Source organism: Crocodylus porosus, unplaced genomic scaffold (genome assembly GCF_001723895.1).
Source record: "Crocodylus porosus isolate Cpor-Errol unplaced genomic scaffold, CroPor_comp1, whole genome shotgun sequence".
NCBI lineage: Eukaryota > Metazoa > Chordata > Crocodylia > Crocodylidae > Crocodylus > Crocodylus porosus.
In genome coordinates, this window is record NW_017728949.1 from 19,644,982 (window position 1) to 19,656,000 (window position 11,019).

At 47.9% G+C, this 11,019-nt stretch overlaps 1 protein-coding gene across 9 annotated transcripts in view; it reads left to right on the plus strand.

The window, feature by feature from the left end:
- PCNT (pericentrin) overlaps positions 1 to 11,019 on the plus strand; it is a 135,782-nt gene that overhangs the window by 3,147 nt on the left and 121,616 nt on the right. The gene's annotated exons all lie outside the window — the stretch shown is intronic.

The window sequence follows — 11,019 nt, forward strand, 5'->3', positions numbered from 1 at the left end:
AAGGCATCCAGTTCTTCCAAATGACCCTGCACCACCTCAGGGTCCACGCATGGAAGTCTGGTGCCTTGCTGCTGCCTCCCTACACTCCCAGTGAGAGACTTGTTGTGCTTCTCGCTTAGGAACACTGAGGCGAAGAACTCGTTGAGGAGTTCAGCCTTGTTAAATAATCCAAAAGTGAAGCATCTGATTATAGTAAGAAAAATACGATATTCATGTTTCAAATGAAGCAGTAGTTCTCACCTGTTGTACAGCTGTTGTTTGCCATCTGCAGAAGAATAGGAATTTTAAAGCTCTATGCATGCTGTCAGTGTTGTATCTTGGTTTGGCTTAGTTTAATTGTGTCAAATGTTTAATTTTTGTGGACTGAAAGGTTACACTATGCAATCTCAAATTCAAAGATTGCTACATAAAAATCAGATTGGCTGTTACAGCTCTACTCCCTAAGGTTGGACAGCATGTTTGCGTTTCTATTTGTCTTCCACATCTTCGTACTTTTCTTTTAATGAAACTTATTATCCAGATTCTGCCCTTTATGAACCTAAACTATATTGATTCCTAATTTTTGTAGTTCTGATAGGGGCCTTAATTCTGTAAGTTGTTCTGCAGCCATCACTACTGACTTCAGTGAGTCTCTTTATGAGAGTTTAACACAGAGCAACTTGGAAGAAGAGCAGTGTGCGTTACATCTGGGTGCCTATGGAGCTCCTTTTCTGGCCTCCAGTAGTGCCCCTGAATCTGTGTTGACCCTTGCACCAGCCCTGGCCAGTCCAAGATTCATGATGCTTCCCCTTCAGCCAGTCTGGGACTATTATTAGTAGATGTTTTGGATGGGGAATCCAGAAAAAAGATGACAAAGCTGAGATGGAAATACAGAGCGCCTGAGCGAGGGACTAACAATCGAGGGATGGGGGAGAGGAGGGGAACGCGATTAGGTTACAAGTGATACAATGTTAGCTAACTAAGACCCGGGGGGGTAGGGGGATGTAGGAAGGGGGAAGTGGTGGGGGTCGGGACGCTGAGAGAGAAAGGAGATAGATACACACAAACCTGTTACAGTGGTCCGCAACGTTGGAGGAAGTGGCTTGGAGAAAGCGTCTCAGTCCATAAAGTCTGTATTGTGGGGGGTCCTCTTCAGGTGGGGCGGGGTCATCCGTGGCGGAGAAATCCTCTCGAAGCGGGGGGAACGGTTCAGGAGGCACTCTCCTCTGGGTCTGGTCTGTCGGCGGCTCGTCTGGAGGGGTCGGTGTACTGGCAGTGGCCCATGATGTGCTCCACATAGATGTCACGGGACCAGCGGATGGTGTCGGATACCATGAGGCAGTGCATCAGCCTGGCGTAGCGGCGGGAAACGTGGCAGGTGCGGAGGACGCTCTCGTTGCTTGGGTCCCAGGCGCTGAGCGTCCCCATGATGAGCGCGTCCACTGTCACATCGTAGCCGCGGCCCCTCAGGGTGTTGGCCAGCGGGGCCATTCAGTGGGCATCCCAGTCTAGTGGGAGAGGTCCTGTGTGTGGCATGGATCCTGGACCAGCTGGACCAGAAAGCCTGGGACTGTACCGTAAGTGGCACCTATCCTCTTCCCTCTACTCTCTGGTCCAAGACTGTGCCTTGGGGCAAGGAGGGCAGCATGCACCATGGGCACTGGATTGGGAATGGGGGAGGAAGTGCAGGGAGGGCCTGTGAGCCAGATTCAGCTTGTGGGCTGGCCCCATGCCACTGATTTGGCCCCATGGGGCCACCTGAATGACATCCATGCATTCATTCACTCTGTGTAGGTCAGTATAGCTCCCTGTTTTAAAGAAGATATGTATAGTTCATTTAAACAGTTTTTTCCTTAAAACCGTTATTTATTTACATGGCCTTCATTGTAAGGACTGACTAGTTAGAATGTGGAGTAAACTTAGTTTGTCTTACTCTTCAGTTTACTTATGTAACCTTGGGTGGTATTCATATAAGTACCCCCTCTTCAAATGAAGGGATGGTAGTGGGTGCTGGTGCGCTGTGGGAGGTGAAACTTTCTGCTGTGCGCAGTTTCCCTCCTTTCCCTATAGAGCAAGGCCAGGACAACAGGATAAACTTAACTATGTACCAATTTAATAAGATATAAAAGATATAATATTAACACACACACATAATGCAAGAACTATAGGCAATATATAGTATATGTACAAACACTATAGACAGGTGAGGGATCAGGGAGTCAAAATGGGGGGTCTCATTAAATGTTGTGTAGTCTTATACTCTTATAGTGTGCAAAATTCACAAAGCATGTGATGCAGGGTTCACACAATATGAGGTGCAGTGCTCACAAAATATGAGGCAGAGAGTCTAGGGGAGAACGGACAAGGCAATAAGCTGTGTTTAAAGCAACGTGAGTGCCCTGGGGAAGGACAGCCCAAGATGGGGGGAATGGGAGCCCTGATTTCCCAGCTGCACCCCTTGATCCACTCAAATAACCCAGCTAGCTGAGCCTCAGAGACCCCTCTTTCCCTTAGGGGTCTCCTCCCAGCTGTTTGCCACTGAGTAGGAGGGCCGTCCTGCCCTGTGGGAATCCCTGGCAACTCGGGACTTTCCAGGGCCTGATGAGGCTGCGCTCGTTTCTCCTGGTGAGATATCTCCTTCCTTGGCAGGGCGTTCTCAACTGTTCAAGGTTCTCCCACCCTTTGGCCCTCTTGGCCCTGTGCACCATCTCATGCACCGGTGGCCCTTCTCACCCTGTGCACCGCTAGCCCCTGCCTCATGCGAGGGGGGAAGGGGTTGGAGACTCACGCCGCCTGGCACGGTGCCTGGGGTCTTGGTCTCCTCCTGGACCCTCCGTGTACTGACCCGTATGCCACCTGCCTAGCCTTGTGCCAGGGTTAGAGACCCGAGCTGACGTGCAGCTCCAAGGTCTTGGTCCATTCCCGGACCCTCTTTGTACCACCCTGTACAACGTGTGCCCAGCCTGTGCTGGGGTTGGAGACCCGAGCCGCCATGTGCTGCTCTGGGGTCTTGGTCCACTCCCGGGCCCTCTGCACCGGGTGCCCAGCCTCATGCTGGGGTTGGAGACCTGGGCTGCTCCGTGCAGCTCTGGGGTCTTAATCTGTTCCCAGACCCTCCATACACCGATCCGTGCACCGTTTCTGCGCTCCCTCATGGTGGGACTGGGGACGCAGCCACTTGCTACTCTTCGCCCGGCGAGGTATTTTCTGGGAGCTTCTGGGGCAACTGCTCTGCCCCACTGGCCAACTCTGCCAGCTCTTCTTAGCCCTCTTGTTTGTCCCTTGTCCCCGTGTGCCTTTTTATCCCCTTCGGAGGCTCCACCCTTCGATTGTGAATGGACCAATCAGAGAGAGGAGGTGCGAGTCCCCTCTTTGGTTCAGCTATTCTGGGTAGAGGCAGGGCAAGCTTCTCCCCTGCCATCACCTGATTGGTGGGGAAGGGGAAATGTCCCTCTAATCACTTTGAGCCTCCTTGAAACCAGTGTACCGGGTTGGTACTGGCAAGCCCACCACACTTGGGTTAACGCTCCTTTTCAGTAAAAGTAGCCATAGTGCAAGATAATGCTTGAGCTATACAGAGCAGTTGTGTTAGCAGCTGATCAGTTGTAACAATTTGATTTCTAGCTTGTTTTTCTTTGCTGGGGTGGCCAACTTGGACATAGTTATCTGTGTTTGTCTGAAGTTAAGTAGAAGGCAGGATAGAGTCGCATCTTATGGACTGACCAAAGTAGGTGTATAACACAGGCTTTCATGAGCTGGAGCTCACTTCATCAGATGCTGTGAAAGGATATGTAGAAAGCAGAGCTCAAGCTCACTGATGAAGTGAGCTTCAGCTCACAAAAGCTTTTGCTAGCTAGATTCCTATCTGTCTATTTGTCAGTCTACTTTGGTTAGTCTGTAGGGTGCAAATCTACTTTGCCTTCTACTCAACTTGAGTTACAAACAAGATAATCCTTCAAGCAAGAGTTTTTGTGTGTGAATAGGATTTGAATGAATTCTAGGGAAAATGAGTTCTTAGAAATGGACATCAGGGTAGTGCAGTTCACAATCTCTAATCCCTAAATCAGCAGGCAGATGCCATAAGGACAGAACAAGATAGGCCTCAGTTTAGGGCAAGTACAGGAAAAAGTAGTATGCTGTTGGTAGCTAATGATCTGACTATAGTCACTGTAATCCCCCTAATCTACACAGAAACACTGTGCAGGGCCCCAGTTATGGCAGGCAAAGGTAGATATGTAGTGTCTTTCATACAGATCCATAGGCAATTCTCATTAAAAATTTCATAGATTTCATAGACATTTGGGCTGGAAGGGACCCCAGAGGATCATTGAGTCCAGCCCCCTGCCCCAAGGGCAGGAAGTCAGCAGGGATCATTGGATCCCAGTAGGATAAGCATCCCAATGTGTCTTGAAGGCGTTCAAAGTGGGTGCTTGAACTGCCTCCGGTAGCAGTCTATTCCGAAACTTGGGGGCTCGGACAGTGTTGAAGTTCTTTCTTACGGCCAGCCTGAATCAGTTGCAGCAGAGTTTGTGACTGTTCGATCTTGTCATCCTTTGGGGCGCTCTGGTGAACAGACATTCCCCCAGATCCTGATGAGCACCCCTGATAAATTTATAGGTAGCCACAGATCACCCCTGAGCCTGCGCTTTTCTAGGCTGAAGAGCCCCATGGCTCTCAGCCTCTCATCATAAGGTCTGTTTTTCTGACCTCTGATCATGCGCGTGGCTCTCCTCTGCACCCTCTCAAGCTTCTCAGTCTATAATAACTTTTTTTGCTTACTTTTTGCTATCTGGGGCCCACTAAGCAAGGTGAAGTCACTGATAGCATAGAGCTGTTTTACCAAGAAAGAGTGAGTTATCTGTGACTAGTGAAAGTGGGTGTGTGGGATTTGGTCCTTCTCCAAACCCCAGCATGTTCAGTTGGAAAAGGGTAGCTTTTTCATAGTAAGGAAGAAGAGAAATACCATCACCCCTAGCAGGATGATAAGCTAGCCATTCAAGAAAGTTTGGACCTCGAGGTTTATCTAAACTTTTGATACAGATCTTACCAAATATTTAGGCAGTGTTGGAGTAATGCAACCATGATGGTCAGGGAAATGCATGAGAAGCAAGGATTTTTGTGGATGATACCTTTTATTAGACTCATATAAAAGATATCATCTATAAAAAATCCTTTCTTCTTCCCAAATGTGCTTCTATTTTAGCATGTCCAGTATACCCTGTTTAAATGCATAGACTGAAAAAACACTATGCACTCCCTTACTTAATGTAACCCATGCCACTTAAGTACAGGGGGTTGTCATTGCTGTGGGTATTAACAGTGCAAAGCTCCTTTTATTTGCAAGGTTTTTAATAGCATCCCTGAATGAACTATTAGAAGCCTTGAAAATTAGGGGAGATGACAGCTGTGAAACTGATTAATTCCTGTCATTTTCAAGGCTTCTAATAGCAGTCCTATGACAGCTGCTTCCACTTCGTTACTTCTGTGCAGTTTACTTTGTAACTTAGTTCTAGTCCCTTTAACAGTAAGGCTAAAAGATGCTATGCACTTGTGTGGTTTATGCAGTTAATTGTTATGTAGATGACAACGTAAGTAACATGGAACAAATTGGGACCTGCAATGCAATTAAGTGAATTATGTATTTCAGTGGTGTTCATCTAAGTGGATTTTGTTGTACATCATTTAATTTTCTTTGTTTGGTGATACTTTCACCATTGTGTACTTGTGGCAGAGGAAAAAACAACGTGAAGTAACGTGAATGAGGAAGTGTTGTGCTGTGATGTGGGAATGTGACCTTGCATGCTGCTATGGTGTATACTGCAGTTTATTTACTGTTGGAACACTTGTGTGTCTGAAGTTGGCTTTATGTGACCTTAATCTTTATTACAAGGTTTGAGAGAGGTAGTTAGCCATGGTAATCTTAAGTCAGGTGGAAGGCAGGGCAGGACTGCTGACATTAGAGACTAACTCAGTGAAACTGTAGTTGTGGTCTTTCTGAGTTTTTTGCATCAGAAAAACTACTATATTATTTTTCTGCAGTCAAAAAAGTGAAAATTAAGAGCTGGCACTTTCTGAGGAGTACCTCAATCCTATCCAGTGTCTTGAGTCTAAAAAGGTCAAGATCCACTGGACTAACCAGTTCAGTGGTTCTCAAGCTTTCGTAGGTGACAGCTTACTTTGCCAAATGTTATGAATGGATTTTCAAAAGGTTTGGATACAACACTTTTCGTCTTTACTAAGTGCTGCAGTGCAAGCATATTATGCTACCAGACCAATTTATTAACAAATCCAACAGTGTGTAAAGGAAGAAAGTATCAGCGAAGCCATTGCAGACATGTCAGCTGTTTGTCTAAAACTACATATTGTTAATTAAGTGAAGTAAAGTTGTCATGTGTGCACAGCAGAGGAACAGACGCAAGATGTTCTGTGTTTCCTTCCTTTTCCCATGCTGCTTGAGATTTTAATTCACAGGAGTTCTAGGAAGTAGCTTGGTACCACTTGGTGTTAGTATTTGCCCAGAGAAGGAAAGAACATATTATTTCTTTGACATAGAGAAAAAATGCAAGTATATTCCCATGTTATTGCATGTGTTAAATGAGGACCTAACCTTTTGTCATCCTTGTATTCCAGGGATCAGCAACCCCAGGTACGCATGCCATCAGTGTAGGGGTGGGCAAAATGTGGCCCAGGGGCCAGATGCGGCCCATCAGGCCATTCTATCTGGCCCATAGGGCCCCTAAAAAATTTAGAAAATTAATATTTATCTGCCCCTGGCTGCGTATCATGCGGCCCTTGATGGCTTGCCAAAACTCAGTAAGTGGCCTTCTGCCCAAAGTAATTGCCCACCCCTGCGTTAGTGGCACGCGGAGACATTTTTCCTGGCATGCCAGGAGGCGCACACCAAAATTGTTTGTTTGTTTATTTTAAGTTGCTGCTCTGGGCTGTGCAGCCACAAGTCCCAGCACTGCAGCAGACAGTGGGGCAGAACAGCAAGAACACAGACAGGGATGCTGTCTGTGTTCTACTGCCACCACCCCTTGCTCCCAGGCTGCACCCTCCGGCCTGGCTGGCTCCTGGAGGGAGCTGCTCAGGCAGGAAGACATCTTGTCCCACCCGGCACAGCACAGAAGTGCCGAATGCTGGGGCTGGGCAGTTGGGACAGGGTCTGGGTGGCATGGTGGGGAGGTGCCGTGAGCAAGCCAGCCTGGTCAGGCCCTTAGGAAGGTGGGGTCTGGGCAGGAAGTGGGGACTGCTCCTGGGCTCTGCAGGCTCAAGTTGTGGTGGACAGGCAGGCGGGGGTACCCAGTGGCACCTGTGGTGGGGCCTGGCCTGGACTGCACAGCTCTGCAGGGATGGGCTGCAGCTACCCTGCGCATGAGGATGATGCCTGGCTGGGACAAGATGCTGGGCTCAGGGGGCTTCCCTCTCTGGGATTGGCTTCCTTACATGCTAGGCACAGTGCAGGCAGGGCAGAGCTATCCCCAGTGCAGGGGCCTGCCTGCGGGAGGACCCTGAAGCCTGGGAACAGCGACCGCAGCTGCCTCAGCCTGCCTGGGTCCTGGCCTTGCCCACCTGCAGCTCCACCTAAAGGGGTAGGGCTGGGGCAGGCACACAGAGCCGCTGCACTGCAGGCTCACGAGCACCGGCTGTGGTGACTGTTCCCAGAGCCTGGGGAACAGTCTGGGGCTGCAGCTCCCACTCGCTATGTACCCGACTGGCACAGAGACCAAGTAGGGAGCTCCCTGAGCCCAGTGTCCTGCCCCAGCCAGGCTGTCCCTTCGTGGGCAGGGTGGCTGCGCCCCATCCTCGCAGAGCTACACAGGCTGCTGGGCCCCACATCCAGTGCCGCTGGACCCCCGCTGTGGCTCAAGTAGTGGAGCCCTGGGGCAGCCCCCGCTCCCCGCCTGATACCAGGTCTTCTCCAGCTGCAGCCTTCCCAAGGGCCTGGCCAAGCCAGCCCAGCCTGCCCATAGTGACTCTCACAGTACCTGCTGTTCCCTGCTCTTCTCATTGCACCATGATTAACAAGAAGAAAACAATTCACAAGTACAAGGCAGTTTATGAAGTCTTATTTATTGTTAATCTGGTTTTGAATAACCCCCCCCCCAAAATAAAAGCAACATTAATGATTATTAATTGTATTAAATATGCAGTGCATCCTGCCATGTACCCCCTCTGCCCCAGTTTTGTTTTTGTGGCGTGCCGGCACTCTGGCACCTTACAAGGTAGACATTGTGGGTTTTTTGGCACTCCAACCAAAAAAACGTTGCCTACCCCTGTTGTATTCTATCCTGTTTAATCTGCTTACTTTTTTGCTCGCTACATGATTGAGGAGAGCATCTCATAGAACATCAGGGACTTCTTATGATCAGTAGTGTTGGAGATCCTTGGAAGATATTACTGTTTTTGATAAAAACACATTTCCAGGGCACAGGTAGAAGTGAGGGTTTTTATTTTTTGTTTTGTTCTGCCTGTGTGGTATTTTTTGCTCACCTCATGAACAAACGGCAGATCAAGGATTATATGGCCAGGTGAGTATGAATGTAGCTTTTGGAAACTTCCATTCCTAGAAGTCTCTTGGACTTCCTTGAGGTACTTCTACCTGTATAGGTGCTTCTACAAATATCTCTTTCAAGGAGAGATGCAGGGAGCAATTTATGTGACCATTAACAGAATGCTGATTTTGGATGCTAATACCAGACCCGATTCATACCCTCACATCTGCTCCAGTCAGGGCAGTCTGCTGGGCACAGAAAGAACCAGAACATCAGGCAAAGAATCCACAAGTGGTTTCATTGCATAATACAGCTACTGAGCTCTACATTCCATATTTTGTATAACCGTTCTTATAATATTAGCTAAGCTACAAATCTACATTTTGCTGGTGTGACTGTGTTTTAGAAAATAAACTTTTAAACTAATATTTTTTTCCTCAGCAAGATGATTGCAAATATAGTTCAGGAGTCATCGGTATATATTAATTTTTTTCTCCTGCTTGAATGGGGACTGTGAAGCTGGTGATAGGGAGGGAAAAGATAGTGAAGGAAATGTGATTTCTGCTTTCAGCTGAAGCAAAACCCATTCCATTGCATTTAATGTTCTCTGTGTAAATGGACCCAGGCAAGGAGACGAAAGAGGCACATATAGTATGTATATCCCTTTTAAGAGGTCCTCTGGAAGCAGAAGTCTGTAGAACTTGTACTTTGAGGTCTCAGTTCAGCAAAACAAAGGAGGTAAGTACAGACGTTTGGGGAGGTTAGATCTAGTTAAAAATGGCCACCTGATCCAAGGTAAATCCAGGTTGGGGGAACTAGTGTGAGGGCTTGAGGGGGATTGGTGGGGCAAGCAGGGCCTGCAGGGAGAGTTGGGGTGTTGTCGGGGCAAGCAGGGTCTGCAGAGAGGATCAAGGAGGTAGCGAAGCCTGCAGGGGATTGGTGGGAACTGGGAGGGTTTGGCAGGATCAGAGGAGCTAACAGGGTCCACCGGGAGGTCTGGGGCACTGTCCTACCCTGGGACTATTTTTAGCTCTTCCCCCTGCCGCCCCCCTCCATGAACCTATCCTCCCCATTGTGATGAACTTTGATTGGCTCCTGGCACCAATGAACACTGGTAAAACTGGCACTAAGAGTAGCTTACAGGCTTGGTGGAGGGGTGGGCACAACACGCAGCAGAGCCAGCTGGTGCTGGGGGGATTGTCCATCTCCTTCCAGAGGGCAGGTAATGGGGAGAAGGGGAAAAGGGCTTACACGGCTAAATGTAGTGCTGGGGGCAGGTAGGAAAAGTCTAGCCTTGGAACTGGGGTCTGTGTCTATGCTTTCCCAGTCCCAAGACTGTACTGGGAACTGTACAGAAGTTCAGTTAAATCAGATTGGCCATTTTTAGATTGGTCTAATTTTCTTGAACTTCTGTACTGTTCACACTTAGATCCCTAGTTAGGCAAGCCTAAGTATAAGGTCTGTACTTAGATGAACTAAGTTAGATTGGGTGGCCATTTTTAATGTGATCTGATTTCCCCAAATGTCTGTACCTAGCCAAAGTGATTGGGGTCCCATTTTGCTTGTAACCTGGAACCTGGTTTAGGTTTTACGTGCCTGTCATATTCCCTCACCACCTTCTTTCTGTTTATATAACCCTGCTGTGAATAGGTGCAAGGCCTTCCTTGCGTATGTCCAGGTTATTCTGGCTGTATGCTCAAGATTATCCTTTTAAAAGGGTATGTTTCCTTATTCTTCTCCCCCTTGAGGAGACCTATTGATACACTTACCAAACATACTAAAATTTTCATTCCTTCAAGGAAAATGTCTGTATTTTGATTGTCCTTTGCTGGACAGTGTTTCACCCATAACTAGAAGGGTTGCAGTGCAAGATATCAGGTTTATGAGTGCCTTTTAATCCCTCATTTGTATGGAGCCAGCGCAAAGTTGCTTAAGGGGTAACAAAAATAGGAAATGCTAAGGGGTAGTACCTAGCACTGTCATGGCCCAGCGGATGGCAAAAAACAGTCTTTTTGAGGACTGTGGACACTGTGTTTATCCAACAGTTTCCTTTTCATAAAATAAAATGAGGTATCCGTGGCCTTGGGACAAAGCATTCACATGTAAAGCAAATATTTGCATACAATGCAAGCTGCGAAAGGCCCTTGGCCTCTGGCTCTGTACAGGTCTGGAGACTGTCCTTAAGTGTGTGTGTGTGTGTGTGTGTGTGTGTGTGTGTGTGTGTGTGATTTTAAGGAGGCTACCCATTTGTCCTTCTTGTTTATTAGTAAGTGCTTTTGGTATCCAGATAGCTCAGTCCGGATGAATGAGTAAGCCTTACTGAACTCTCCAGGGTTTCAGTGAATTTAAGTGGTAATGTGCTTTGCTTGTTTGCTTGCTTGGGCATTAAACCCTGCAATCTACAGGCATAGATTTCATAGACGTAAGGGCTGGAAGGGACCTCAGAAGATTATCAAGTCCAGCCCCCTGCCCAAAGGCCAGGAAGTCAGCTGGGGTCATAGGATCCCACCAAGATAAGCATCCAATTTGCTCTTGAAGGTGTTCA